This window comes from Sus scrofa, chromosome 4 (genome assembly GCF_054392235.1).
Source record: "Sus scrofa isolate SSC_HxYL_T2T_F1_AM1 chromosome 4, Sscrofa_HxYL_maternal_Yorkshire_Landrace_v2.0, whole genome shotgun sequence".
Lineage (NCBI taxonomy): Eukaryota > Metazoa > Chordata > Mammalia > Artiodactyla > Suidae > Sus > Sus scrofa.
In genome coordinates this window covers 134,382,437-134,398,157 of record NC_139386.1, presented here as the reverse complement: position 1 = coordinate 134,398,157, position 15,721 = coordinate 134,382,437, and the positions used below count along the sequence as shown (strand labels likewise).

Below are 15,721 nucleotides of genomic sequence, written 5' to 3'. Positions count from 1 at the left end.
GTCCAGTGCGGATGTCAGCAGAGAGTCCCGTCGGGCTTGGACGGCCAGGGGAAGCCGTTATTGATGCCTCTCTTCTGTTTCTGGTCCGGGTCTCTCATGAATTAGGGTTTGGGTGGCAGCAGCAGAGCCCTCGCCACAACAGGGAGGGAGATAGAGCGTCTTTCAAGTGCCGCCATCCAGAAGCTCTGCCTCGTTAGAGGGAGCAGACCCCAGGGCCAGCATCCCCCTTGCACTGGCAGAGGGCTGTCCCTTTCGACCGATAGCTAATTATGCTGTTTTGTTCTCTCATGAAACACGTGATCCGTTTCAAAGACCAGTCTCCATGTCGGGCAAGGAGCCCGGCTCATCTGCTGAGGGGCACACTGCATGGTGCTACGTGGCTGCTGAGCCAACAGCAGAGGTTCCGAACACGGTTCAGAGGACTCGACCGTGCGGGTCAGGAAGCCGTGTAACTGGCCGGTGACTCGGCCCCTCCCTGCGCTCTGCGCCGAGCACCAGGCAGGGGGGCGTGTGGCAAACGGCGTGGGGATGACACGGTGCCCCCCTGGGAGCTCCACGGGCTGCTGGACGGCAAGGCGCTGGCACCTGAGCGTTGGGGGTGGGTTCGACAGGAAGTTGGAGACGGAAATCCTTTGAGGTCAGTGCTTTATCTGATCGGAAACAGTATTTTTTTTTTTTTTTTTTCTTTTTAGGGCTGCACCTGCGACATATGGAAGTTCCTGGGCTAGGGGTTGAATCGGAGCTGCAGCTGCCAGGCCACAGCCACAGCCATGCCAGATCCGAGCTACACACAGCTCACAGCAGCACTGGATCCTTAACCCACTGAGCGAGGCTAGGGATTGAACCCGTGTTCTCACGGCTACTAGTCGGGTTCCTTCCAACTGAGCCACAGCGGGAACTCTGGAAACTGTACTACAAAGACTAATCCCTGAGGGGGAGTCACGGAGAACCAAAATCAGATTCTTGCTGAGAACTTCCTGTGCCTGATGATGTTTCCAGGGCTTGTGAGAGGCTTCGGTGACACGTAACAGGAAAACCTGGGGTCCCAGCCGGTGCGAGCCATCCATCCGCAGCAGGATGTCAGCGGGGTCCTTGGCTTCTGAGTTCATGGCCAAGAGGAGGTTGGAGGAAGAGGTATAGGGTTGGTCCTAGAAGGTCTGGTCCGTGGTAGTGCTGGGGAACGTGAGGAGTCAAGAAGCCAGGGTCAAACCAAGAGGCACGGAGGGATCTGAAGCCCCTCGGAGCACGCGGTGGCCTCTTGCTGCCACGCTGTCATCCTTCCTGGCCGATCACCGGCCAGCACGCGCAGGAGGCCTGTGGGCTGTGTGCCCCGGGCGGGAGGCAGCCTCTTCCCTTCCTGCCCGCCGCTCAGCTCTGCTCGCCAGGCCCCTCTCCACGCAGCCAGATGCCTCCACGGAGTTAACCCCTCACTATAGGAAGTTTCAGTGCTTTTCAAAACATTTTATCTTTGGCTGATTGTGAAGCCGCTTACCTTGGATCCCAACGGGCTTCAAGCGGTTTGAACGGTCTTCTCTTCCAGGATAATCTCGCCACGAGCCCAGACGTTCCCGTCTGCCTGTCCCACCTCCCGCCTCTGTCCAGAGAGCGAGGCCCTGCGTGGAACGAAGAAAGCTGCATTTCCGCCTTTATGCCGCGGCATGCCAGTCTAAAGGGGGACTGCATCCCTGTCAGAAAACGTTTTAGGAGTTCCCATTGCGAGTCAGAGGGTTAAGACCCCGACTAGTGTGCATGAGGACCCAGGTTCGATCCCCGGCCTCGCTCAGTGGGTTAAGGATCCGACGTCGCCCTGAGCTGTGGTGTGGGTCACAGACGAGACTCGGATTCCAGCTGCTGTGGCTGTGGAGCAGGCCGGCAGCTGCAGCTCCGATTCGACCCCTAGCCCGGGAACTTCCCTAGGCCACTGGTGTGGCCACAAAAAGAAAAAAGAAGAAGATAAACACATTTTTGAAATTGTGTGTTGCCTGGATGGACTCTGCCCCCCGTCAGGCAGTGAGCGGGCACCAGTGAGGGAAGCTGTCCCTGCTGCCCCATCAGTTGAGGAACCTCGTGGACCACGCGCTGGATCCTTCCTGAAAGCCCTGCCGATACCGACTTCTTTAACCCGTCGCCAGCCAGGCATTCGTATCTGCACTCGTGTTGCGATCCTGAAGTGAGAGCTTGGCCATCGCAAGGCAGTGGGTTCATTTATTAGCATCTTATTCAAATCGTTTAATTAGGCACACCTGTGTTTAACAGCAGCGTTATGTAAAAGTCATGAATCTTGAGCAAATCTGACCCATTTTTGGGTCAGTGACGGTGAGGCCCAGGGAGGAGGTGGCTGTCCTGTGGCAGCCGGGCTCCTCTGAGGCCCGGGCTTGGAGGCGCAGCAGCGGAGAAGAGGACAGCCACCCCGGGGGTCTGGAGGGTCCCTGAACCACGTGGTGATGACAAAGTCCACCAGGGGGAGCTGGCGGGGTGGGAGGAGTGGCCGCGACCTCAACAGGCCCCCGAGGAGCAGCAGGGCTGGGCCGGGATGCGTCTTCCCTCCCTGGGGGCAGGGTTTGTGCTGAGAGCTGGGGGGCAGGGCAGTGCAAATCAGGCTTCTAGAATCCCCGCCCCCCCAAGCCCCTGCCCTCAAGAGTGGCCTGGACCATGTGAACCAAAAATACTCGGACCATAGGTCAATGGTGCAGGACCCTCCTGGCCTGGCCCCAGGCCTGTTCTGAGCCCTGCCTTCCAGCCATGGTGGCTTTTTCCTCTCTCAAGTCTTCTTTGTGTCATGTCCTTACCAATGGCGCAGATGGCAGCTAGCACTTACGTGATGCCGACGACCTTCCAAACATGAACTCATTCAAGCTTCCTGAAAACCCTCCGAGGTTGGTGCTATTATCGTCCTTCCCATTTCACAGACGAGGAAACAGAGGCACAGAAGCTGGCTGATGTACGGTCACGTTCTGCTGAGGTTGGAGTTGGGCTTCCAATTCATCCCCTCTGGCTTCGCCCTCTGCGCACGTAGCCACTTGGCAATAGCGTCTCCTGTCTGCTTCTCAAATGTTATAGAGGCACCAGTTTCAACCATTCTTTGAAATGTCACAGGTGGAAGAAATTCGTGTCCGCCCTCAGCGCGCCCATTCTCGCGGGGGTGCATTTAGACCTGTATCGACCCCTGACCACCTGCCAGACCACCACGCTGGGGATAAGACCACGGCAGACGTGAGCTTACAGTCTTTTTGGAAAGTCAACAAATTAAATAAGAAGCACAGCGATGTGTGACGAAGGTTGTGTTTGATGAAGTATGAAATAACACCAGCTAATATTTATTGAGTATTCTGCAATGTATATTGCCAGGCAATGTTCTCGGCGTTTTTAACAGACTCTCTCATTTAATGCTGACAGCAACCCTATGACGTAAGTACTATTTTGTTGTTGTTGTTGTTTTTAAGGCCGAACCCTCAGCATATGGAAGTTTCCAGGCTAGGGGTCAAATTGGAGCTACAGCTTCCGGCCTACACCACAGCTCACGGCAAGGCTGGATCCCAGATTCACCGAGCGAGGCCAGGGATAGAACCCGCATCCTCGTGGATACAAGCCGGATTCTGCTGAGCCACGACAGGAACGCCCACAATTCTGCAGAGGAGGAAATGGAGGCGCATCAACGTTGCGTACCTGCTGAGCGATACAGCTGTTTAACGGTGGAACCGACACCGCAGGAGAACACATCTGGAGGGAAACCCAGCCTGGGAACTAGGGCGTCTGGTTCCAGTCAGCTGGGGAGCAGCACTCATTGAGATGACAGAAGATGGGAGCCGTCCACTCATTCAGTCACTCAAAAGCCTTTATCAGGCACGTTCAGAGGAGGACACGGAAGGAGGGTGGTGGCTGGTGGAACCAGAGAGGGATGGTATAGAGTGTTTGCAGTTAAGAAGATGCAGCCCAGGAGCCAGCGCCAGATTCAGTATGTAAGGATATAAAAGGTAGGAACTACCCCTCGGTCCCCAGTGGTTAGCATTCTAGGGGGTGCGGGGAGGCAGGCAGCTTGGCCTCTGCCTGTGTGTGTGTGCAGGGTGCTGGGGTGGGGGGGTGTCTTAGCGAGGAAGCTGTGCCTCTGGCCCAGATTTCAGTACACCCAGCTGAGGGACTATATGACCACGGCCGGCTTCTAGAACCTTAGAAATGAAGAGCCCTCATTTGACAGATGAAAGTTGTTACAACTAGAGACATGTTTGCAAACTGGCAAGTTCTGTGACTCAAGGGTCCCTTCCAGCCTGGAGGACGGTGTGAGGCTTCACTGCTACAGGGCCACTGGCTGTTCAGTCCATAGAGAACACGCACAGCGGGGCTTTGGCCATCGGTTCGTTGGAAACAGAGTACGGCTGCTCTGTTCTCACGCGTTCTGGAGGCCAGGCTGCACTCCGGCACTTTAGACAAGGCTTGGCTCCTGGGATTTTGGGATCCGTGGGCGGGGGTATCTGGGAACCGATCCTCCACAGATACAGAAGGTCACCTGTACCACGGAGTCTTCCTAGAGTCGCCAAGAGAACCTTCAAAGGACGACAGCAAAGTGGCCCTGAAAACACAGAGGAGCTGCTCCCAGCAGTGCGGGTGGGAACACTTGGGCAGGAGCTTGGAGGCGACATGAAGGGGCTGGAGCCACCGTCGAGGAAGAGGAAGGTGGGCTGCAAGAAGCAGTGTGGACAATGAGTTAGGAGGTGGGGCGAACACATGCACACGACTGTGTGTAAAGCAGCTGACGCAGGAGGACGCACGCGGACAAAAGCGTCACGGAGCAGCCCTGGGAGGATGCGAGGAATGTCAAACCCTTGTCTTACCCACTAACACGAAAGTCCTGCCTTTGTCCATTATCTGCATGGGGGCCTTGGGCTCTCGTGCTGTGCTTGGTCGCTTCAGGGAAACGGATAAGGAGCATCTACCACGGGCCGACCTCGGAGAAGCTGGGTTCAGCTCCAGACCAGCTCAACCTGGTGAGTACTGGCTGGTTCCAGTGCATGGAAAAGCTAGCTTCATGCTTATGTCTGCAGTCTCTTATGTCTGCAGTAGCATCATGTCTGAAAAAACAATGTACACACCTGGATTCAAGGGAGGTTATTGCAAAAAATGTAAACCATCAGCTGACAGCGCTGCGTTTCCACAAACCCTCAGTTTGTAAAAACCGCAGCATCGGTGAAGCGCAGTAAAGCAGGTGAGGTCTGCCTGCAGCGCATTCAGGAAAGCGTGGCAGAGACCAGGCCTCCAAAGCGCCGATATGCAGCAGAATTTTTGTACTCACCTTGCACAGCCAAGCTGAACATTCACCTGCAGCCTTTATTTCTTCAGCCAGAGCCCCCTTTAAACTGGGTCCTGCTCACCCACTAGAGCGGGGACAAAAGAAGAGAGAAGGGCCTTTCCTATTTCCTCTCCGGCAGCGGCTCCTTGTGCACGTCGGCAGTCGTGGAGGTGCAATAAAGAGGAAGGAGCGGGGAGAGGAGGGCCAGATGCACGTAGAGGCACTGCCGGGCAGTGCCACTTCGTGCGCCCGCTGCCCCAAGGAAGGCTGCTTTAAAAGCCATCGGGTCATTTGTAGGGTCCTTTCGTCTGTCATTCAAGCCTGGACACGATTTTTTTCTCAAGGTCTTGGGACGCAAAAGCAGCTGCGGCTCTGATTCCAAGCACCGTCAATGAGCAGCTACCAAGGGGGAAGGGAATCTAGCAGGTGCCTGTCCTAAGAATGTCATCTTGGCAATGCCGCTGGGTCTGTCCCAGGCAGGAAGGAATGAAGGCGGAAGGCTCCTCATGCACGCTTTAGATACAGACCGATTCTGGGGAGATAAGGCGGGAGAGGTTCCTTTTGGAGAGCTTTGCTTCAAGCCCTGAACACATTCTCAAGAGTAGAACCTAGCTGGGGAAGGTGTGGAGAAAAGGGAACCCTCCTGCTCTGCTGGTGTGAATGTAAGTGGGTACAACCACTATGCAAAACAGCATGGAGATTCCTTGGAAAACTAAAAGTAGAACTACTAGATGATCCAGCAGTCCCACTCGTGGGCATATATCCGGACAAACCATAATTCAAAAAGATATGTGTATCCTGATGTTCATTGCAGCACTATTCACATAACAGCCAAGACATGGAAACAACCTAAATGTCCATCAACAGATGAACCGATGAGTAAGATGTGGTACATATGCACAATGGAATACTACTCAGCCATGAAAAAGAACAAAATAATGCCATCTGTCGTAACATGGATGGAACTAGAGAGTCTCATACTAGGTGAAGTAAGTCAGAAAGAGGAAAGACAAATACCATATGTCGTCACTTATATGTGGGATCTAGAATATGGCACAGACGAACCTCTCTGCAAAATAGACACATTCACAGACATAGAGAATAGACTTGTGGTTGCCAAGGCAGAGAGGGGGCAGTGAGATGGACTAGGAGTTTGAGGTCAGTAGACACAAACTATTGCATTTAGAATATGGATAAACACTAAGGCCCTGCTGTCCAGCACAGGGAACTATATCCAGTCCCCTGGGACAGACCATGATGGAAAAGAATACCAAAAAGAACGTAAATACATGTGTAACGGAGTCACTTTGCTGTGCAGCAGAAATCGGCACAACATTGTAACTCAACTATCCTTTAATAAAAAAATAAGTTCTTCAATTAAAAAAAAGAGTAGAACCTAGATGCTTCCTCAGGCTGCAGAGCATTCTAGTGTTATCTGGATGGTATCAAAAAGCCATTGGCTGTGGTAAAAATGCCACCAGACTTAGAAGCTGAGACCTGGGTCTGAGATCAGCTCTTGCTTCCTAGCTACGGCCGGGCGCCCTCTTCACAGAGCAGTAATGAGGGGCAAACGAGAAGTGACGACGCTTACAAACTGTAAAGCGTGCACATATTGGTTGCTTTGTTGTTGTTACCTCGCAACACTCGGGGATCGCCCTGGTCTGGGTTCCAGTGAAGTAGCCAGGGTCTTGGCAGGTTCGGCTACATTAGGTGACGTTAGACGGCAGAGGCTCCAACAGGGGGTTCGCTTGGAAGACCTAGCCCAGCGCGATGGCTGAAGCGCGACCACTTTTCCTGGACAGTTGCTTTGGGTGGTGGCTCCCGACTCCTTCTCCAGGGTCTGGGCGAGAAGGCTTGAGGTTTACACCAGGATTGTATTTAATCAGGATTGTATCTAATCCTCCCCCAGCTCCCCCAGCAGGTGGCCTCGGGCGTTCCTGAAGGCCTGGCGCCCAGGGGCTCCTTCTCTCCCCACCCCCCGTGGGTTTAGCCTCGAGTTCTCTTAGGCGTCTCCCCTCCTCCCTGACGGCTCTGGCCTCGCCTTCCAGGCCTGGTCCCAGAAGGGACCTTTGTTCAGGCTCCATCCTCTGTCTGCTCCCTGGACGCCAGGCTTTGGGGCCCCCTGAGTTCCCAGGCCCCTCCCTTGACGTTCCTCCCCCGAGGGGCCGGGCAGGCCCCTGGGGGTCCACTGGGTGGCACTCAGGCCTCTGGAGCGCGCTGATGCCCTGGGCAACCCCCTCTCCAGGGCTGGTCACCCTGTAGCCCCCCCACCAGGGGCGTGTTACATTATGCTGAAAACAGGGAGTGGCTTCTTTGTGTCCTGAGTCCCAGCCCTGGGTGCCCCTCTTGGGCTGCTGCCCATGGCTAGGCCCTGCCAGCCCCACCCGGCCCCTTAGCACAGGCCTCGCCATTGTCCTGGGATGGATCTGCCCCCATGCTTGGGCCTAGGGGCCAGTTTCAAGCCCCCAGATGCTCCCAGGACACTCACCTGGACGTCAAGGATACCTTCCCACGTGGCAGCCACCTTGGCCTTCCAGCCCGGCCTCCGTTAGGGTCCCCTGGGACTCGGCCGATCCTCGGGCTTGCGGCTCCCACCTCTGGACGCACCGCGGCCGTTCCAGGGGCCCGTCGGCTCCTCCTGCCTCCAGTCCCCGTGGTGGGAGCTGTGAGGAGAGAGTGTCTGTGCGGGATGCCACCAGCAAGCCTGTGCCCCCGAGAACAACAGACCCCTTTTCTCTCTGGTCCTTCAGAAACCTGCCCCTTGTCGCACGGCTGTGTGACAGGAAGCCAAAGGCCCATCTTCGTGTGTGACAGCGGAGGCTTCCAGGCAAACTGCGGTTATCGCCACAGGAGAGCAGTTTGCAACCGTTTAACCCTTTCATCTCCCACCTCCCCAGTGCAGGTTGTCCGCACACGGTCCACACTTACTGGGGCCGGTGGAGGGCCCGTGTCATTGAGACGCGCTGGGAGCACAGAGGCAAACAGGTTCCTGGCCCCACTCCGGCCTTCCAAACAAGATGGCTGGAGTGGTGCTAGGTTCCCGATTCTTGCCTCAAAAGAGCAGTTCCCTTCTCTCCAAACACAAGAGACTGCCAATTGGTGGTTCATCTCAAGCAGAGGCCACATGATGAGCAGTCGTACAAGCCTTTTCTCCTCGTTGTGCAAAAGAGGAACCGACCTCTGAGGGTGAGTTCCAGCCAGTGTTTTTGCCTTTGACCGTTTGCAGCCTAAAGGCTCTGTCTGAGCCAGCCCTGGGCCCGGGGACTCCTGTCACCCGCGCCCCCGACAGGGCGTCTCGTGCGCAGGAGTCGGCTCAGCATTGCCACGTGACTTCTTCTGTTTTTCTTTTTCGGCTAAAAAATAAATCAGTTCTCAGAAAAACATTTATGCTATATTCTTTATTGTCAGCTAATCCTGCCTGAACTCATTAAACGGCGGTCTGTGGGTTATTTGCTGTCAGTGAAATTATCAAAGGCATTTTTCAGCCGGGGCACCGGGAAAACACATGCTTCGATGCCAACTAAAACAATGACGAGGCAACGTGATGGTCAGTCCTGACCAGGAGGCCCTTCCCACCTCAGATTAGTTCTTAATTTCAGCGCCGGGGTCATCCTGTGAATTCTTGCCATAAGTCACTGCTCAGCGCTCACATGAAAAAGATGTGACTTCTTAGAAAACTCACTGTACTCATTGCAGTTAATGAGATGTGGAAAGCTTTGTAATTTGATTTGCTGGGCCATATGCTGTCAAGGGGTACGGCTGATTTCATTCCCGCGTGTTGAATTTAAGCAGTGTGAGGTACCTTCTCCATACAGCTACTTATATAATAAAAATTAACGCGGGTATAAAAAATACACCATGGTGGGGTTTATTACTTGGTGTGGTTTGGTTTCAAGCGTGCTGCATGGGAACATCTGTAAGTAATGTGTGCGGGTCTAATTTTAAATCCCGCCAAGTATTTTCCGTGTAACATTTGGTTTAACTGACAAGCTTGCAGAGGCGGTTTTCAGAGTCCGTGGTAACAATATGTCCCTGAGGCTACGCCCCCCGCCCCTATTTTCGAGTGGAAGGTGACAGCAAAGCAGAGCTTGCGTTTGTGGGCTTTTGCTGCATTTCAGTGGCTGGAAGGGCAGTTCAGAATGTACCCACTTCTGTCCCTTCGGGTGTCAGGGGCAGTTTACTCCATTATCACTGAAAATAGTCACCTTGGCTGTGACGTCTGTTTCACCCTCTGGAGGCACCGGGGTGTTTGGAAAGGTGACGGTAGGTGAAGGGCCTTCGGACAGGCCCTGTCCGGATGCAGGAGAGATGGGGGAGGGGCAGGACCCGGGTCAGGGCACCCCGCTGAGGCCCTGGCAGATCTGAGCCCCTGGGGAGGCCCCGGAAACCGTGCTCTTCCTGTTTTCCGCCTGATAAACAATCACCCCCAACTCCTGGGGCACCACGTCCCCTGGCTGTGCCCGGGTCTGGTCAGAAGCCGATGGTGAAACTGCTCCTCCCTTCACAAAAGATAAAGGAGGGAGCCCCGAGGTGAGCTTGAACTTCAGCTGAACAACAGTGATTTGAGGATCTAGGTCCGGGGCGCCCTGTGCCTCTGCTGGTCAACGCCGGCCACCCTCCCCCCAGGGTCGGCCGTGTTTGCTGCCTCCTTTCTGTTCCCGGCCACAGAAGCTTTGTTTCAGGTTGTTTGATTTTGGGGGCTGATGAAACAGTTTGAGTGGGTAGAAGGGCCAGGCCAGGCCATAAGTGACAGCCCAGGCCACAGGGGACAGCCTGGGCCATAGGGGACAGCCTGGGCCATAGACACCCGCTCTGGGCTGGGCCCGGTCCAGTCCCGGCTGTGGGGAGATGTGGACTCAGAGCCGGGGGGGCACCGGGCGGGGACCCCCAGGAAGAGAACTCAACCATCTCCAGGCCTGGCTCTAAGCACAGGTGCTGGTGGGAAGGGAACCTTGAAGGGAGTTGAGCAGCAAAGGCAGAGGCGTGGAGTGAAAGCTCAGGGAAACTGGGTTTGGCTTCAAGGGAATTGAATTGTGAAACTTGCAGTTGCGAAATTTCACCCAGTGGATTCTGGTGAGAACCGAAGTTTGCCTTGGTTGTCAATTAAAGTGGCCGGTGTGTGGGCCCTGGGATCTGAGGCATGTCGGGGGCGGAGGGGGAGCCGGCCTGGGTGGTGACAGGGCTGGCCACTGGGGGTCAGGATAAGCCTGCAGGGAGCCCCTGCCCGGCTGGACTTGCTCCGGAGGAAGGACCCGGCCTGGCCCAGGAAACCAGGGCCTGCGAGGAGACGATGGTGAGAGGGGGCCCCTCGGCCCCTGGCCCCTGGCGGCCCCTATTTGTAGGGCAGAGCAAATGCCACACGCCTTTCCCACAGGCAGGCACGAAATTGCGTGTGGCGGCGACCAGCGGGCTTGCGGATGACGCTGACAACACTCTGATAACAAAGGAAGCGTGGCCTTGTGGCCCATGTTATGTAAAAGGGAACGATTCATCTGGATTCTGCAGGAATGTTAGAACGAGGCAGAAAGATCTAAGCCCCAGATTTTCTGCCTTATGACTGGTTTCTTAAAGCTTGTTTAAGAAAAAAAACAAACAAACAAAACAACCCCCCAGAAAGGAAAAGCCACCCAAACATCCGACGGAGCTTTTCTTGCTGGTTGCCGCTGGCTGGTTTCTCCAGATCAAGGCTGGCTTCTTGGTAGCCCTGGACGCAGCCCCAGAAAACTCGATTCCCTCACAGAGGACTAACCACCCAGCAGAGTGAGGGGCTGGGGAAGTCTTGAGAGGCTGGAGATCAACAAGTCTGGAATGTTTGAGGGAAAAAAAAAAAATCCTCAGCGGTCTAAGAGCTTCATTACACTCTAAAAAAAGAATAAAAATTGCCCTTATTTAGGAGCTCTGGAGAGCCCCATGCAGGTCCCTTTTCTCGTGCCGAAAAGGCGTCTGATCCATTCTGTGTCTCTAGCGCTTAAGAGAAATGCTGGGACACCTGTTCACTCCGGCACGAGAGGCTCACCGCCAATGCCATGGTTTTTTTGCAAAGACCAGGCGTGTGGTTAAAGCCTCACGTTTCGGATCCTTTTGGTGACAGTACACTGAAGAAAAACCTAGTGTCTTTCTCAGTACCTGAATGAGAGACAAAAACAGCCCACGCATTTGGGCGGCAGGGCTGCTTGGATCGGGAGTGATGTTTAGAGCTGATGGGGTTTGAACCTTCCTTCACTGACTCCCTCACTCATTCAGCCGGCACCCCCCTCGCACTCTGTGTATCCGGGGCAGGGCGAGGTGCGCTGGACACGATGTGTGTAAACAGAGCCCTGTGCCACCTGCCGGAGCTTGCGGCGGGCTGGCTGGTGGGGAGCAGGCCGTGTGAGGAGACGCAGGTTATGCGCTCGCCCTGCCCTCCGCCTTTCACCTACGAGATGGGAAGCTGCCAGCTTGGTGAACAGGGGGCCCTAGGCAAGCAGAGTATCAGCAGAGACGGCCCCAGCCCAGCACAACGCCCAGCGGCAAACATCCACCCTGCCGGGCCGACGGCTGCCGTCCCCCAGGGGTCCCTCCTCGCTCTCAGGGACCCAAGGTGCCCTTTGAAGCCACGGCCTCTGCCTGCAAACCAGGCCGACCACATGGAGATGTGGGCAGAAAGCGAGCCAGCCCTTGCCCTGACTGACTTGAGAGCCAGCTGTCGAGTGGCTGGACTCGGCTTTGCTGGAGAGTGGGAGGCGCCCTTTTCCTTCTGGAATGAGGAGAAGCCAGAAGTTTATTTAATCTTTTCTAGGCAACTTATTTTACTGCATTTTTAATTTCCTCTCTTGCATTAACATGACCCTTTTCATGGGCTTCCCACGCCTGGTGCTTAATTACTTATCATTAGCAAAGTACACGGGGGCCTCGCTGCATCTTTATATGTGATCATTAGTACGTGGAAAGACAAAGCCTTCTTTAAGACTGCCATTAGTTATTCTGTTTTCATGGCAATGTTCATTAGGAGAAACTACCCACCTGGTTAAACAATTATAATTAAGAATTGGTCATCTCCTTCGCATTTTTAACGCGCTCTTCTGTCTGTTAGCACGAAGCTAAACAAGCCATGTTGGGCCAGTATTCCAGCCTTCATTTTCACAAGAATCATCAACAAATACAGACTCTTGGTCACTCACCTAGAGCTGGGGACGGATTTGCAGTGTGACAGACAGATGTCATGTGACGCAGCAGTCATGTCTGAGCCCATTCACCAGCGCGGAGTGGTGAGTCAGGGACCTCGGCCCGCACGATCTCCGGCTGGATTCATTCTCTCGACGTCTGTCTCTGGTGCCGACTCCAGGCTTCTCACCAAGCTTTGCAAAGGGCCTCCTTCAGCTCAACCACAGAGATGCCAGGCTGGGTGGCCCCTGGCCTCCGTTTTCTGGCCTGTTCCGGGCAAAGCCAGCCGCAGCTGGATGGCGTGCGGGTTGGTGTGTCAGCCGCCGCCTCTTTATAAGCTCTGGACGGGGCGCCAAGGCTGGGTAACCACAGCAGCCTTCCGGCTTCGGGGCGGCCGTGCCAAGGCCTAAGCAGAGAGGGTCCACGAGGAGCCTTCGAATCGCGAGCAAACGGCAGGGAGGCCCAGCCGTGATTACGTGTCCGCGGAGCTGAAACAAACGAGGTGACAGAAACACAAGAAAGGAAGCGTGGCTGTGCCGCTGCCCACACCCTCTGCCTAGACGGGCCCTCGGCGAGCCACCACCCTGGACCGATGGGACCGTGCCAGGGCTGAGCCTCGACTGTGGGCAACGCTGGGTGGAGGCAGAAATAGCGTCTGTAAACAATTAGGCCGCCACTGCGCAGTCAGCGCCGTCCCGCGAAGCCGAGGAAGTCTGCAATCAGTTATATCTCCAATTACCATAAAAATATATTAGCCATTCATTCATTTATTAATGATTCATCAGTTAACCACACATAATGAGCAAATAATTAGCAGTGCTGTACGGCTGCCAAAACTGAAGAAGTGTTGGCATTTTAAAGAGGAAAGGTTGCATTTATGCAAAAGTCTGGTGACGATAAAGTTGCTATGGAAGAGAACTGTAAAAGTGGCTGTCCTGTGTCACAGGCGGCGGTACGACAAAAGTTGCCTCATGGAACCCAAATGAATATTCTTCCAAAGTCTGTGTGTTGCCGCACACCCGATGCTGGATGCCTCTCGAAGATCTCCCCTCCGTGCGGGCACCGCACAATACAAGCTAATAAAATGCCAGACAGCTCGACTGGGTTCTTTGTTTGCTCGGTGCGGGCCTCGTGGAAAACAAGACGTCGCATTCATGTCAGCGGAGGCCCATCCCTCTGCTAATTACGGTTTGGTGCTGGAATGACTCCTGTGAAATTGGGAGCGGGGGAAACATCCAGCCGCACAAGGGAGGCTTTTCAGAGTTTTGCAGTAAGTGGGAGCCAGGCGCAGGCCCAGGCACCCAGATGCTAAACAGCGCACGCCCCCGCGCGGGCAGGACACCGATGGGGACCCCGTCAGGGGAAGTCCGATCCGGTCTGTGGTCAAAAGCTAATTAAGGTTTCTGTACTTAAAAAGAATATGAATGCCCAGGGTGGCGCTGAAGGTACGAGAACCTCGCCGGTTTGGAGAAAACTTCTAGTGTGCACAGGGGCCACGCGGGGCTGCTACCTGCCGCCTAACACCTGTTTGCTGCGCTGCCCTGGGCTTTGCTGGGTGCACCGGGGCGGTGCTTTCAGAGGTCAGCGAGCCCTGCTCAGGCCGCAGTGGCCTCCTGCCTTGGGGCCTGGCGGGAGGCATGGGTTGAGGTCGCGGATGAAAGTGGATCCTTAGAAGTCACCCTGGGATCCCCGACGGTGCTCTGCTTTGCCACATGAAAACCACCCCAGCTGATCCTGCCCAACTGCCTGGCGCCGCTGACCAAAGAGTGCCCGCAGAGAGTGTGGGGCCGCCTGCTCTCCCCGGGGACACAAAGGGGCGTCTGCCCGGGGACAGCCTGGGGACAGCTGCGGCGGGCAGGCCGGCCGCTCCTCGTAGAGGAAATGAATTTACAATGCGGCAGCCTGTTCGTTTTCCCCACGCACAAATTTCCCCTTAAATACTTAAAAACAACACCCAGAGCTGCATATACCTAAAATTTTGAATAAATGAGAGCTTAATCCAGTCTGTTGCTGAGTCTGAGTTGTTATTAAAGAAATAAATTTGAAACAGCAAGTGGTTTGAGGATTTTTGAATTTAATTATTTAAATCTACTTAGGGGAACTCTCCCGTGCCAGTTCAGTTCCCATCGAGAACGGGGTTTCGGGGAAAAGGTGTGTCATGCGGGGCCCAGGGGCGAACGTGTGTGTCTGTCACCGGCGCCCGTGGGCTCAGCCGCTCGCACTGCCGCCGCCTCCCCCGCAACGCAGGGGACAGAAACTCCGAGGTGCTTTTTCCCGTACAGTCCGGCTTGTGACACAGGGTATATTTCTCGAAGGAGAAGGGAGACCGAGGCCCTTCCTGGGACGCCCTGCTTGCGTGCGGTCACTTGCAGGTCCCCGGGGAGCCTGAAGGTGGGTGTGTCCCGTCACTCCCTCAGCAGGGTGACATCGAGAGGGACGGTAACCGGGGCCACTGGGCTGGCCAGCGACGACCCGCTTAGGGTGGGTTTTGGCCTGGTGAGTGTCCGGGGCCTGATTGTTGTCACTTGTGAAAATGGGCCTGTGCCGTGTCCTGCCGCCGATGTCCCGGGGCCCCTGGGCTCAGGCTCAGGGAGGGTCTGTGTTCCTGATTAGGGCCAGAGCCGCCGCTGCCTGCCTTCTGAGAGCAAGGGAGGCCCCCAGAGGAGGAGCCCGGCTTTTAGAGGGCATCCGCAGTGGGATGGGGGCGGGCGGGGGAGGCGACTTTCCTTTCTCCCCAGTTGACCAGGACTTTGATATATGGCGCAGGTGGGTTTGCATTGGACCCTGTGCAGGGCTTCAGTGACCACTCACCTGCCACGAACCTTGCTGGAGTGTGGTTTCCCTCCCCCGGTGGGACCCCAAGGCCCGCGTCAGAGAGAAGCCCAGTGTCCCATTAATTCCTCTGTCCTGCCAGCCACTTGCTGGCAGTCAGGCCTTGGCATTAATCAGAAGTGCCAAATCCCGCGCTCAGCCCACACTAACAGGCGGATGGTGACTTGGAGTGAGTTCTAGACCCGGAATTCTATTTTTCTGTTCAATATAAAAATCTCCACAGAGGCCAAAATCTTTAGGAAAAAGGCACGTCCTAGTGTGGGGCCCAGCCTCGGTCTTGAACTTGTCCCCACACATGCAAAGGGCTGTGGGAATCCCCCATGCTCGGAAGGCGAGTGCAGTTCTCCTGTTGGAAAGGGAGCGGAGACCGGGGTGCACGGGGGTGCACGGGGGTGCCGGGGGCCCACAGCGGCTCGCAAGGCCAGGCTTCAGGGTGCAGGTTTTTAACAGCAGTCGTAGACA

General features: G+C 55.4%; 1 long non-coding RNA gene across 2 annotated transcripts; it reads right to left on the bottom strand.

The window, feature by feature from the left end:
• Nucleotides 1-2,185: 2,185 nt before the first annotated feature.
• LOC146404289 (uncharacterized) lies at nt 2,186-14,208 on the bottom strand. 2 transcript variants are annotated; one of them, XR_014844916.1, is made up of 7 exons: nt 12,445-14,208; nt 7,773-7,947; nt 6,919-7,137; nt 5,288-5,816; nt 4,830-5,066; nt 4,505-4,676; nt 2,186-3,627 (listed from the first exon to the last, which is right to left on the bottom strand). It is a non-coding gene; the product is annotated as an uncharacterized LOC146404289 (long non-coding RNA). The 2 variants fall into 2 exon arrangements; XR_014844915.1 differs by lacking the exon at nt 12,445-14,208 and having other exon boundaries at nt 6,919-7,124; nt 7,773-8,091.
• Between the last annotated feature and the right edge of the window lie 1,513 nt (nt 14,209-15,721).